The sequence below is a fragment of the Pezoporus wallicus genome, unplaced genomic scaffold (genome assembly GCF_028554395.1).
Source record: "Pezoporus wallicus isolate ANWC-B61680 ecotype Strahan unplaced genomic scaffold, APGP_CSIRO_Pwel_v1 contig_16, whole genome shotgun sequence".
Taxonomy (NCBI): domain Eukaryota; kingdom Metazoa; phylum Chordata; class Aves; order Psittaciformes; family Psittacidae; genus Pezoporus; species Pezoporus wallicus.
This window is the reverse complement of record NW_026641478.1, coordinates 5,682,645-5,698,366: the sequence shown is the minus strand read 5'-3', so window position 1 is coordinate 5,698,366 and position 15,722 is coordinate 5,682,645.

The following is a 15,722-nucleotide window of genomic DNA, read 5'->3' as shown; positions in this document are numbered from 1 at the left end:
CTAAATGGGAATTAAACTGAGTACTGGAGAGGGATGGTTGAATATCAGCTGCTTCATTTAAGTAAGACTGAAATGAAATGAGTTGGAACAGCTTGACAAGTTTTGTCCTTTTACACGACCATGAGATTACATTGGTCATTTATTATAGTGTTTCTCTACTGAATCCTGAACTGGTTTTCCACTCTAAAAAAAGGGAGTACTTCTTTGTTAGTTGCTGAAAGTAATACCATGAATACATGTTTTGCTGATACATTAATGTACATTTTTCTAGCTTAAGATTAAATAGAAAATTGATTACAAGACTCTAGAAACAAAATCTAGATTTTATGTTTTCCAAACCAGCATGTTTATAGATGCTAAATCTGTGGGTTAATTTCAAGGTACTGTCATTAAAAAATTAACTATAATTGAAAGAATTGGAAGAATCTTATTCTTATCATTAAAAATTAAAGTAGAGGTTCTACTTATGTTTGTATTTTAACAATACTGACGGATGTACATATTTGTGGCCCACATAACAAATTGAAAGATTTGAAAAAATTTATCATTCAAGTTGTTTGCTTAGATTACTGTTAGTATACTACTTAGAATATCTGGGTTGTTTTTTTGTTTTTTTTTTTTGTGCAGCTGAGATCAGTATAAGTAAAACTGTAAATCTGTAAATAGCCATCTGCTTGCATTAGAATCTCCATGCTACACCAAGTTTTCAACATGAATTCTGTAAAGGCTTTGTTCCAGATTTCTTGAACTAACAGGGTCAAATTCTGCTTAAGTTGTATATCTGGCCCCTGTTGCTGAAACAGTACATAGTGTATTTTATAAAGAGCACCAAAGATCAGGCAAGTGATCTTTCATATATTTTACAAATGCATTTACATAGTATGCAATTGCTGTCGTAATCTTCCAAGGTGTTCCTCTTACTTGTGCCTCAGCTTCTCCCAGTGTTGTGAGCTGAAATTATTCCGCTGCTAATTCCAGATTATATTATTAAATACTAGTTCCTAAATAGGAGAGCAGGAGTGTCTGGGAGTTACATCAGCATTTCAGCATCTGGGAAACAGAGGCAACAAAATCTTAAAAGTCAGAGATTTCTAGATAGTTTTAATCTTCCTGAATAAGTTCTAATACCTTGATTTGTCAAAAGAAAGCAAAAACAAACTCAAGATATATGCTGTTGGACACAATTTATCTTTCCAGTATATAACAAACATACAGAGTAAAGCACTTCAGAACTTGAGAAAACATAGCTTTTCTGAAGTTCAAAACAGAATAGCAGTCTTTTCAAACATGTACTCCAGTGAGTATTCCTATCTAGCTTTATGTGCTTCTTTCCTTCTTTTGGTCTCTAAAATCCTTAGTACTTGCATGAAGATATATCAGTACTAAAGACAGGTATAAAGCAGCAAATTTAAGAAATTGTCCTTTTTAGGCATATAGTAAAAAAGTAATCTGTAACTCAAGGTTATACTAGCAACAAGAAAAACAATTGCCCAAGCATTTTTTTTTCTTCAGATTGTAAAAAAAAAAGTTAATATGTGTTGTTAATTGAATTAATATACAATTAATATAAGATTCCCATATAATCGGATAATATACAAAATTAATAAGTGTAAATATATTTATGATATTAAACACAATGTTCAGTATTATAATTTCAAACAGTGGTGGTAATTAATGGAGACTTTTCTTCTCTTGAAAACACACCATCGATGACAGCAGTTCTTCGTTAACTTCTACCTGCTGAAATCCTAGCTTCTAGATGGAAGCCTGTTTTTTATAGAGCAGAATCTATAAAATTCCATAAAATATACATAATACTACATATATATATATTCTCATTTGACACCCCCTATACTATATACATTAACATCTACACACGTGTACATATATATATGTGTGATTGAAAAAACTGTGAAGAAGAAATAATAGCAATCCTTTGCTAGAATGTAAAGCTAAATTCAAATAAGAAAATAAATAAATCACCACCATGAAAAAAGAGGTCAATGGGATTTAAAGCTATAAGACTAAACAGATTTTACATTAAAAAAGCTCAGCTGCTGTACAAAGCCATGTTATCTTGAAAAATTCAATAAAAAGACCTGGCAATACACTCAGCACTACGGGACAGATTCATTAATGTATTTACATTGTATTAAAATCATGTGAATCATTAGGTCATCTTAGCAATTTCAGGGATTTTTTTTTTTTTTTGCTGTCCAAGTGATTTAAAAATACTTCAGGCAGGAGGATGTTATTATTTTTAAGAATATATCAATGTTTTCATATATGTTAATGCAGCTTGATTTGCTTGAGGATTTTTTTCTATCCCATCAGTAGTTTTGAATTTTCATGTGCCTGTTCAGCAAGTGTTTTCTGCTCTAATGAAGCAGATATAAATCTTAGTATAAACAGGGAGCAGCTCTTCCTTGTGTCAGATGTTATTTCATATGCTTGTTGTGACTACAGCACAACCCTTAGGTTTCCAGTCAAGTGAACAAAATGTATACGTGCATTTGTTCAATTAGATAAACACAGCCTGGAACACAGAAGTGGTGTAAAAACATTTGAAGGCTCCCTTTTTCATTCTCTGGGACCCATTGCTCATCCTCTCCAAGGTGATTATGTGATCGTTTAAGTAAAGGGCAAAACTCCCCTATTTTTCTCTTTTGCCTTCTTATCTGAAACTATGACTTGCAGTGACAGAGTTTCAGAGAAATAGAAGTGCAGAAAGGCATATTGTCTGAGACAACATGAGGAACAGAAAAAGCAGAATAGCTCAGTTAACTGAGCCCTTTCCACCTGGCTAATGTTAATACAGACTTCAGATCAATGAGATACAAGTGGTTTCAGGCAATTCAGATAATTTCAGAAAAAATCAGTCAGCTGTATCAGTCCCTACATCGGGGCAGGACCTGAGAATAAAACAGCTTTCCTTTAATTTTCAAAACAAAGCAACAACAAAAAGTATCAAATTACCTATTTTACCACACCCAAAACATTTAAATGAAGTTCCTTATGTTGTTATCAACAGATTTTCATAGCTGTTACACTGTTAAGAAACCTGGGAGAGAGTGACGTGGAAATTAAAGGAGATATAGACCAGAAGGTTTAGGAGTCTCTGGGTACATTGGGCAAAACTGACAGATAACTCCAAAAGGTACAAGCTGAGAAAAATATGGAGATGTAGTACTTTTTACCTGTGTTTTTTTTCAACAGGAGGGAATAGTCAGAGTCATATTTCGGTGGGGGAAACAAAAAAAAAAGAAAAAGAAGCACAGGAGCAAGCCATCAGTTTCTTTACAAAATACTTTGAGAAATGTAAGTAGGTATCAATGATACTTTAATGTAGTTGCATTGGTCCAACTAAACGCTAAGCATGGCCCAAATATTTAAATCTACCCCAAATAGACACACTTATGCTCCTGTACAGTTGCATGGCCTTTCAATGCAGATCTTTCATGCTTGCAAGTGATACTGACTTCTTCAGGCTATTACAGTCTATCAGGACTTTCTGTCTGCTGAGAGATCAGGGCCATATATCTACTGGCAATGAGTTTCACTGCCCTCCCTGAACCTGCACTTTGTCAGAATTTCTGACATGCAAGTTCTAATGAGAAAGTGATACAAAACACTGAAATAGAGCTGTAATTTAACCACCAATAATCAATCATTCCTGTGTTAATCACGGACGATATATACACATGAAAACCCACAGAAGCCATAAACCTCTTATTTTTCAAACTATAAAATTCTTTGAACTTTGAGCTGCTTACTGCTTATTATTGTAACAAAAGTGCTTGTCATACCTGTTCCAGAAGGTATCAGGGACATGAACAAGAGCTGCCTCCCAAAGAGGGGTTTTGGCATATATGGATAAATTGAAGCTCAAAAACAAGCATAAGCACAATAAAAAATAGGTAATGTTCACTCGTGGGTTGGCTGGTTTTTGTTTTTTTTTCTTGTTTTAAACTGTTCTGAGAGATTTAATTTCAGAACAGGAAAAGATTCACTTTGGACTAAATGAATCCCTTTTGGCATTTTAATTCAGCAGCTTAAGCACTTCCTATAATTACGTCCAAAGAAATACTTATTTTAGGCTTAAATAAATCCCTTTGGAGCTGTCAATGAATGCTAAGTTCTCTGGCCTCCAGAGAGATGTAGGGGTCCAGGGATTTCTCTTAAGTGCCTCATTACCCATTAGCTTGCAAAACACATTTATTTTCAATACCTGTAATATGATATTGAGTTTTAAGAGAGTGAAAAAATAAGTTGAGAATCCAGCAGGAATGTCCCTTTATGAAATTTAATATGAAACTAACTTCAATCCCAGTTTTTTTTTCCTGACGGAGTGCAAGCAAACATGAAACACCATACAGGAAGTTTTTTTTCTTTCTGCTTTTCAGGCGCCCCGTCCTCACCCCCACCTTTGCAAACAATGTACAAAAAGGGACTCTTCTGCTGCCTGCAAGAGGTGTCTAATTACTAGCTGGAAACTCCATTCATCACCCAGGTGTTAGAAAACACAGCCCTCTAATAGCAGGCCATTGCACTTCAGTGAACTTGCCCTGCAGGGGATTAGACTGTTCAAGGCCAAGCCTAGGGAAACCTGTTCACAACCATATGGAGGAGGTCTATAGTTTTGTTTATAACAGTCCTCCCTTAATTCCTGTTCTTCCTCCTCTATCCCCGCAGAGATTTAAGAAAAAAAAAGTATCTGCAGGAAGAAGCAGACGCCTTCAACCACCTGCCCAGCAATTCTTTCTGGCATAGAAGGTCATTGTTGGATCTCCTGTGCAAGAGTGAAATAAAGTATGCATGCATGAGCATGCATTAAGTTACCAAGCATTAATGTAGAAACAGAAGAAAAAAAAATCCAAAAAGCAACTACATAATGGGAAGTTTAAAAGAAAGATTAAAAGTGAATTGAAGAAATTAAAAATAATGACTGTTTAAGGCAAACACTACAAGTCATCTATCATTTGTATTTTCAGTCCTAAAAATTAAATCTCATTTCCTTTCCCCCCTCCTTTTTTTTTCTTATTTATTTGGGACTGGAGAGTGATGGGATAAACAGACACACCATCTTGTGCACTTAAATAGTGGAAGCATCTGTGCATAATAGTCATATAAATCCTCATGTTTGTCTTCCTGGCATTTCAATTGAATTTTATAGCAGTTCTTAGAGGACTGACAAATACAGTTCTTTCACCCAATTGGCCAGAGCTTCGACCTTGCTAGGGTTTAATTTTAACCACTTTTAAACAGTCTAGTACTCAAATTCCACAATTTGTATGTCAAGAGGCCTATCCCTGTTGGTGCAAAATACACTGGGTGTAACTACAGTTGAGTTTTAGGTCAGATCAGGAATGCACTTTTGAATCTAAATCTCCTGATTACTGTGGACTTACTTTCCTCACATTGTAATCTGAAAGAGTTCTGAACGGATTTGGTTTAGCTGAAAGTAAAATAGAAGATGTGTTCAAGGAACAAGCTTAATTTGTTCCAACTATTTATGGATGTTTGCCCCATGGGAACACCCTAGAGTTTGTGAAATGTCCTGTAATGCGCATAGTGTTGACATACCATGTCCAGCACCAACTGGTTCCTTCTGCAGATCCACTACTTACTAATGCTGACATATTATGTGAGCATTTGCTGAGCAACAGGTATTCCTTAGACAAATTCTCACTAGCTAGTCTTTCTAACCCTTGTCTGTCTCTGAAGTGACAGATAATCCTTCTGTGTCAATTGTTTATGAGCAGATCAGTTAGTATGAAAAAAGAAATTGAGTATCACAAAGTGACTGCTTCTTCCATAAATGAATAGGAAAATGTTGTTATGTAAATGTTATGTGGGTATCCTATGGAAGATTCTGTAAAAATCACAGAAAATTATTCATGTTATTGCTTTTAAATGCTTACCTGAGGGTGAGATGTATCTGCTGACATATCCCTGAATACATACACACATATACATTTTCACATATATAAAAGTATATTATACATTACACACATATTAAGGTATATGAATAGTATATTCATGTATATTGTTGAAGTTAATAATAAACATGATGCTACTCACCTGTGTAGCTGGATGTCAGCCTGATGCCTACACACAGTATTATGCACATAAAAAGACAATGTCTTTTTCTTGTTCTGCAACCTGAACTAAAGATAGGTAGCTCCAGTCAAGAAACTGGGTAAGCATGACTCCTAGCAAAGATCATGTATATCTGTCTGGGTGGCAATAACATGATATGAGATGATTTGTTATGACATTGTGCCACATTAATGTAGTTCAGTTGCATCCAGAACAAAACACAGCCTGGGGAGCAGGCACCCATTTTCATCTGTCCATACAGAAATTCCCTGTGTTTACATTTTCTGACAGGGCTCTATGTACTCAGGGAAGCGTTGACTCCTTAAGGTCTCCTAATACCATCCTGGCATAACAGCCCAGAAATGAATACATACAAAAATACTGATACAGAAAAGGTGTGCTCTTCTCTTATTTACGTTAACTGGAAGTGCTTCTGATCTAAGCAATAGCTTTTAGTTATATGCAGACTGAATCACTGAAGAAAACAAAGATCTAGTCCTGCTTTTCAGAGTGCATATTTGCTAAGATGAACCACATTATGTTGCTGAATTTGGAAGCACACTGAACACTGTCTGGGTCTCACATTTCTGAAAACTCCTCTGATATCCTTATGTTTTTGGTTTTTTTTCAGCCACCTTATCTTTAAAGTATCTCAACCACCTCAGAAGCATCAACTTTTTCATTTCATAGAATCATATAATCATAGAATCATTAGAGTTGGAAAGGACCTTAAGATAATAAAGTTCCAACCCCCCTGCGATGGGCAGGGACACCTCACACTGACCATATCACCCAAGGCCTCGTTCCATCATAATCCCATGATTTTTGTGCTCTGTTCCTATTGTCAATTAATCTTTTGAAAAGTACAGACTTCTTTTGTTAATGAGAATTTGATATTTTCTTAAAAAATTTCATATATTCAATCAGATTTTTTCTGATGCTTTTAGAAAAATTATTTATTTCTGAGTACAGAGTTTTTTCAGAAGTCTAATTATAAAAAAAATCTTTTAAATTATTTTTCTTACAAGCAAAATTGGTTAATAAAGTCACATGTTTTTCTTCTTATTTTCCCAGTAACTTCACCCTACATCTCAATTTGCTGATATTACGTGTGTTTTCTTTTCACCAACTTTCCCAGGCCTCTACTTCCTCTGAGATGAGAGGCCTTTCCAACTGCATTATCTCCAAACTCCCATGTTGACAGAGAATTATTCTTTCAGTTCCCTTGGAAGGATAATGTCCCTTTTAATCATCTGCTGAGGACATATGCTGTTATAATTTTTATTTTTTTTTCCCTCTTTCCTCCCTAAAGAAATAAAATGTCTGTACCTTTAAAAGAAACTGAATGAGTAGCTACTTCCCTCAGATCTTCATCTGTGTTCTTTGCTTTCTGCCCATTCCAGGAGAGGAAGCTGAATGGAACATGCTGCATCAACTAACATATAAACAATTTACTCATGAAACATAAAGTGATCTTCTGTGGAGCACTGATTATAGCCTCTCTCTAATCATACCTTCTACCAAAGAAAGAGTCCCCAAGTACACTGTAAATGTTACCAAAAATCTATGAGATCTAATGGTTATGCACAGTAGCAAAAAGAGTGATGTATTTATTTGCATTTATTTAAACAACTTAATAGAATGCACAGTATTATATCATACATATAGATATCTCGCTGCTTCTTTTTTTTTAATAGGCAAACAGGATGAGTAAAGGAAAAAAGTAAAGGAAAAAAACATCAGGATGAACAATAGGAAATCTAAGATGTTTATCTGGAAGGTATCTTCAGGTTGGAAGATTTTGAAAGCATGTGTTAAGAGTCTGTAAGCATAACAGCTTGCCTAAAAAAAACCTTTCCAGGGTATTAGTGATGGAGCAATCCTATATAAAAATTACAACATTAGACCACTGCTTGTTCTAGCTACTATCACAGGCAAATCTGTTTAGTCCCTGCATCAAGCTATTTATAGCTTTAGATTTAATGTTACCCTGTGTTCTGAGTGCCAGTGTACTTCTGCTCTCGAATGGGATGGTAAGATGTTACAAGTTTAATATACATGGCATTTTTAAACGCTATTTATTGAATCAAAGATGTAGTTTTGTAATTTCTAGAAAATAGTTTATAAAAATAAGTACGTGCAAACATCACAATCAAGCTGCAGAAGAATTAGCATGTTGATACAGTACGAATATTTCAAACCCAGCATCCTCCAATATGGCACATAGTTTCATAATGGTCACTGATAAGCAATGCCTTCAATTTGGAAAGCAGAGAGCTGTATTCTATCACTGAAACACCTTTTGTATACCTGTCTTCTTCTGGGTAACTGGTCTATTGTGCAGGCCATAAAACACCACATTATACTATGGCAATTTAGTCATTATTTTGCCCATCGTAAGCTATTTTTGTATGTTGGCAGATATGAACATTGATGAAATTCCAAATGGAAGGAAGTCATTTCAGCTGAGCTCAGCATATTTGCTCGTTTAATTGGAAAGTAGTACTGGCAATAAAACACTAAATAAGTGAAAATTTGAATGATAGTGCAAGTTTTTAGTCTTTAATTAAGCAGCAACTTTAGGTGATAGCATAACATTTTTGCATGAGAAAATAACATAGCACAAAAAATGGTCATGAATTGAATTGAGGAATGACTATGTGAGTGCCATTTTTATATACTTGTGCATATGTGCATATATATGCCAAGTGATCGTTTTTTCACTTACCTGGTGAGGTGGGGGCTGCGAGCCCTGAGGAGGGCTCTCACTTCTGGTGCCAAGCACCTGGCACGTGCCAGGTGCAGCCCTCTCTGGGGACAGCAACAAGTGGGGAGTAGAAGGGCAAAAGTTCACTTGATCTTGATTTTCAGTACGAATACAGACTGTGAAAGCAGGGCCTCATGATCCTTCTGGCTTTTTGGGTTTTAAGCAGGAGGTGTCAGAAAAGTTACCACAGGGATAACTGGCTTGTGGCGGCCAAGCGTTCATAGTGATGTCGTTTTTTGATCCTTCAGTGTTGGCTCTTCTATCATTGTGAAGCAGAATTCACCAAGCGTTGGATTGTTCACCCATTAATAGGGAACGTGAGCTGGGTTTAGATCGTTGTGAGACAGGTTAGTTTTACAGTACTGATGATGTGTTGTTTCAATAGTAATCCTGCTCAGTACAAGAGGAACCGCAGGTTCAGACCCCTGGTATGTGCGCTTGGCTGAGGAGCCACTGGCACGAGGCTACCATCTGCGGGCTTATGACTGAACACCTCTAAGTCAGAATCCCGCCTAGACGCTTGATGTTGTGTTGTTGCGTCATCGGTCGCTCAAGATTGACCCAGGAAATGACAGTCTTGTTCAGAATGTGTGGGTTAAAGCACTTCCTGAATCTTCGCTAGCGAAGACAGACCTTCCTCATAGGAGAAGGAAAACGCCAATCTTCAAACCTGGGCTGATGGAGCTTGTCTAGCCTTGCACGGTCTTCCATCGAAGAGAAGGACACTCTTACAAAACCTTTACCTGTGGACTTTGCTGTCACTGCCCCAGCTCGCTAGGCCGTGGCAGTTAAACTTCAGGTGTAAAGGGTGGGGCCAGTTCTGCGCAAGCTGCGCCTTGCCTAAAAAATCCACTGCGCAGGCTGGAAGGGCTCACTCTCACTTGTCTGTATGGATGGGCGAGGGTCGAAACGGTAGGTGACAAGGTGCATGGGAAGCTTCAGATCCAACCTTGCATGTGGGCGGACTAGCGGATGGGTAGCTTGAGATTGCGCAGGAGAAGACAGTCCTGGTCGGACACTTCCTGAGTGCCTAAGCACCCTTTTTTCCAAACAGATTTGCATATCCTACATGCCCTTGGTCATCGTGCTTGTAGTAAGCATGGTTAAAGCCTTTCCCAAATCTTTGTTCATGAAGCCAAGCCATCAATCACATAAATAGAGGCATGTTTTTTAACTATGAAAAAAGACATCATAGAAGCATTAGAATGATTTTTTTATTATTTTTTTTTTCTTTAATAATGTGGACACATTAGGTTTTGTAAAATTCCTTATTATAGATGGCTGAATGACCTGTCATTCTTTGTTGCAATATGAGCATATTAGTGAAAAAAAAGAGCTAAACAGAGATGCCATATTTTTCACAAGTAAGTAAAAACACTGAAAGTTGGGCCTCCAGGGGAGGATTCATCTCACATAGCTTTAAACATCTAAACTGGTCATCAACATCTATGACAATTGCCTTATGTGTGACAAGTTCTTACTGTACTGTCAGTAGAACACAGTTTGTCTCATCTTCTAATCTAAGATTTCAGGAAGTTCACGTTAATTGCTTGTTTCTAACCACTGATTGTAAGGAAAGTTATTGTGTTCAGCTCATGTTTAAATGTTTAAATCTTACAAGCCTCGGCTAAAGGAAAAATGTTCTGTATTTTGAGAAGTTTGAAGATACTGATGATTTCTTTAAGTCAGTGTCAAAATAGTAGTCATGACAGAGATTTGAGTAATCTTGATCCTTTAAGGATTTTGAGCAAGTACTCAACCATAAGCATGCAAAGACCCAGGAACCTCACTTGTAACTTAAATTTAATGGTTACTAGTTACATGGGAACCGGGGATCTTATCATCTTTTCTGTCTTTCAAGTGTCATAAATGATATGGACTTGTCCTGGGTTCAGCAGTAGCAGTCTTTTTTTCTCCTTCTTAGTAGCTGGTGCAGCGCTGTGTTTTTGACTTTCGGCCTGGGAACAGCACTGATAACACCAATGTTTTTAGTTACTGCTCAAATGTTTAGACTGATCAAGGACTTTGTGAGACTCATGCTCTGCCAGGGAGGTGGGAAAGCCTGGAGGTAGCAGAGACAGGACCCCTGACCCAAGCTAGCCAAAGAGGTATTCCATACCACAGCATCTCATGCCCAGGATGTAACTGGGAGGGACCCAGAAGGGCACTCTCTCTTTTTCAGTTGGGCTTGTTTTGGCAGGTGGTATCGTATTCTCTTCCCTTGTTATTTCTCTTATCATTATTATTATTGGTGGTAGCAGTAGTGATTTGTGTTATACTTTAATTACTGGACTGTTCTTATCTCAACCTGTGGGAGTTACATTCTTTTGATTCTCCTCCCCATCCCTCCAACAGGGCTTAAACCATGACAGGACTCTATACTAAAACTTGATAGGCAATGTCACCTAAACTTATCTAAATTAGTTTAGTAGACTTCTGTAATTTCATTTCTGAAAGTATTGATTTCTGAAAGAGAAATACAGATTTGTTTGTAAGGTATTTAAGGCTGCAAAGAAGATAGATAATGGTAAATTTTCACAGCTAACCACTTGTCACAAGGTTTCCCAATCTGACAGTGCTTAATTAAGGCAAGCATTAATACCTGCAATAAATGACTAAACACCAAACTATCCTAATCCAAACCCTTTGGTTCTTAAAAGCCTGTTAATTGCTACTTTAAAACTTAATTGAAATGACTTTGTTGAGGTATCACTCCGTACAGTTTTGCAAAAATATTTAGTCATGGTATAAAATATACTTTCGCTTTAAAAAAGAAGTAGTATTATTTTATATGACTTATGGCCTTAAAATCTGTCATGGAAACAAATTTAATAGAGAAATATAATCAGTTTATCTCAAAGAAAATCCATTATATATTTTATAATCTATAATCCATATATCCAGTAATACGTATTATTAATGCTAAGCACTGTTAAGAAGACTTTTCTAATGTTAGAAACTGCCAACGGGAATATACACCACATATCACAAAACATACAAGATGTCCAGTGATGTAATATTCTGTACCACTATTATACAGCTCCACCACCTTCAAAATGCTCTCATTTGCACAGCGGTCACTATAAATTCACACCAATTTGATCTTCCTTTGATGTCACAGTACTGTAAAAGAATGTCATTATACATACTGCAGTCATAAAAATCACATGTAGTACTGTAAAAGCTCTCTTGTGGAGCACAAGAAATGAAAAAGCCTGAATCTGTGGTGAGATGTGGCTGAGGAGAGAGAATCTATTGTTTTCAGTGGTGGTAAATCTGCTGGCATTCTCTTAGGAATTTAGCCTATGCTGACAAATGTCCTCCTGCAAAAACAAGCTAATTTCCTTTCCATCCCACATGCTGCTCACCCTAATGTCAGAGCAATGAGGATATTATTGATTAGGAAAATGCTAAAAGTGCTATTAAGAGCTTCTTTTCTTACAGTTAAATTGATTTTATAGTTTAAATAAACCTGAGGTTCCTTTGGAAAACATATGAAAATACTTCATGCTTAACAATTCAGCTGCTTAGAGACAGCCATCATATTCTCAGTTCTGTACTCCAGGCAAATGAAAGTATTGTCCGTTTACAGATGTGTTCCTCAAAATAGAGGGTTTTTTCCGGCCTTCTTTATTTTTTTCTTTCTTCAGAAAACGCTGCTTAAATTTAATAATATTTCATTTCACCTTTATCACAACAATGTGGTTCAGTTTACTTTTCTTATTGGATTGCTAATATATTTCTGAAAATTAAGGATGGGATAGAAATGTCAATTTTCTTGTGGGTTTGAGATAAACTTAAAAATTGAGATACAAAAAACTGGTGGAAGCAAAAACTTCAAATGAACTTCAGCATTATAAAACCTACACCTATTTTTCTGTTACCCTCTGTTGTTAGAAATGTCAAGATGGAGACCATAGAAAAAATAATTAAATTTGGCAGTTAGAAAGTCAAAGAAGCAGTCAGAAGAGACACTGAGGTTTAAACCACATTTTCTTCCATTGTAATTGTTTCACAGCTGATTTTTAACTTTAGAACTATTGTTGCCATATTTTTAATGCCTTTCACCTATTCATTCATCTATTTCAGCTAAACTTATGAATCCATGTATCTCTCATGTACAGGGTATAACTATGCTATAGTTATAACTATAACTATAACCCATGTACAGGGTATAACTATGCCTTTTCAACATTGAAAAGAATAACCAGTTTTTACGTATATTTTTATGCAAAAAAAAAACAAAACAACCTTTCTTGAAGGTCTCTAAGGCTGAAGCAATTTTCATTAAAAAAAAAGAAAAAAGAATTTTTTCTCATTGTACAGGAAACACAGGCTATAACAGCCATTTTATGGTGATGTTTCCTTCTTTTCTGAGTCCACCTAAGCCCATTCTGATTAGTTACATAAAAATTTCCTGAAGAGGAATGTAACCCTTTTCTTTACTCTTTGAAAAGGAAAATGCTATCACTATCATAACAGTAAGTCTACTATCAGTGTCTCCATAAGTAACTGCACTCACATTATCATCTTAATTTAACTTTTGAACTGCCCTTTCAACATTCAAACCATTTAATAGTCAGCGTTGCTACCCTTATATATTGTGCTTTTGGCAGCAATCAAACTGAAAATTATAGAGCCTGTGCATGCTGGTTTATTTCATATCATGGTCTCTAGATGGCATGGGACAGGTGATACAGCAACACAGAAGGTCTTGTTTACAACAGAGAAACATGGTGTGCAGAGCACCATGTCTCATCATACTGCAGATAGATCCCTGGGAAAAAAAAAAAAGAACAAAAAAAGGATCCCTGCAGCTGTATGGAGTTTACAACAGCAAGAGACACCATAGCTAACTAACAGGTAAACAGTACCTCTTTCTTTTGAAGAAATGAGGTAAAGTTCTTGCCTCTGCTTACCCTGTGAGCTGATCACAGTGAGTTAAACTAAGTATTGCAAGATGGCAAAACCCTATGTCATTTCTTCTCTTTTTATTGAAAACATACGGATATGCACCTCTTTTCTTATACACATCTATTAAAGACAAGTCGTTAAAATTTTATGTTTTCTAGTTAGATTATTCAGCACAGAATTTTATTTTTTGTTCTTTTTTACGCTTCAACCATGGAAGTCCAGGCCTCATTTATTATGAAAACAATGGTAGCACTGTCATCAGGCATGTTAGCACTGTGTAATGGAATGTGGTGACTCTCAAACCAACTAAGATTCAGTCCGGTAAGTCTGTAAAAACTACTTGAACTAGCTTCTACCCATCCATCTATTTTTACATACAGCATCATATATACAGAAGCACAATATTTTATCTCATTTTGATTTCTTCCACAATTAGGAGAGCTGGTGTATTTTCTGCTGGAATCTGAATATTCCACCCTTTCCCAAAAGCTCGTTTTACCACTAGAGGGCCAGTAGATATTAGATTTCTTTAACTTTCCCATTATATAGCTAATACTGGAAGAATCTGGAGTGAGTAAAGAGCAAATATTATTTCTGGCAGTTTTTCATTGCTTTGTTTTGCTTGTTTTCCACTGAACACTGCTCAGAGAATCTAATTCTTTGAGTTTTTATGAAACAAAGATTTGAAGTGCACAGTTCTTGTGAGGGGATCAGAACTACATAAGGGAATACGTTAATTATCTGGTTTATGCAGTTTATTATTCACAGACCTTCACACACATCAGTTTGCTAAAGCTGATGCATGCATGAGTGACTGCACATGCACACATGCATTTGAGCTCAGCTGCAAGTTGCCTGAAGCCTTAAGAAATCCTGCATCAAATTTTCAGAGATGATTATTAGCTAGGCTATATCAACAATCTTCCTTACCAAGAAATGGTAAGGACATTCCTGTGGTATCAAATTAGTTTAAAATATTATTTCTTTAGGTTACGTTATGTATTTTTCTTTTTATATGAAGTCTACTTTGCAACAGGATAGAATAAATAAAAACTCTTGCTCAGGGCCATTAAAAATTGATTCAATGCAGAAGGATGTCTGATGGAGCTTCATGAGCCTACCTCAGCAATATCTGCTGGAATGATTTTCAAGTACTGGCTAAAGTGCATTCCTGTGTATTTCCACTTAAGCCGTCTGCCAATCTTAATACTTATTCCTGAGGGAGGAAATCTTCCAGTGCTGTTTTTCATTTAATTTGCAAGGACATCCTGTTCAGGTACTTATCAAAAGAACAGAAGAATGGATGCCAAATACCACAAGCCTTGGTTTAGAAAACTTAAGGGGTCAGAGTAAAGTAACAAGTTATATTTAAACAGAGCTGAAGCATTGTTCCTTTATATCTGTAAAATGGATGTTACTTCTTTCAGGCCAGATACATTTATGCATGTCTCAACAGTAACAGCACTCTGTTTCCTAAATATCAAAGGGTTTTGCTAAAAGTTGCAAACAATGAAGAATTAGATGACAAAGGATGAAATTAAACACAAAAAACAATCAAACAAAAAAAAACTAAAGAAATTAAAAACCTAAGCAAGTGAATTCTACAGAGAAATCATGATTGACTTAAGGCACAAGTTAGCTTAGTTGCCTAAGTAGCCATCAACCACAGGAGTCGATGCAGAAATGTTTACAAGCTCAGATGCCTAAAGTTCTGCTACTGTACTTGTTTAGAGATGTTGCCATTGTGTCTGAGCCAATGATCTTGGTGCTTATTTCATGCTTCAGGCTGTTTATAGCAAGCAAAAGAGTCTTCCGTGTGCCTAACTAGCAAAACGTGTATGTTGGAGAGAGAGGGGGAGGGAGGACAGGGGTAAGAGACCACACCCAGAGCACACTCACAGCACCAAACAGAGCAAACCCATGTAGCTATCCCATGGATCAC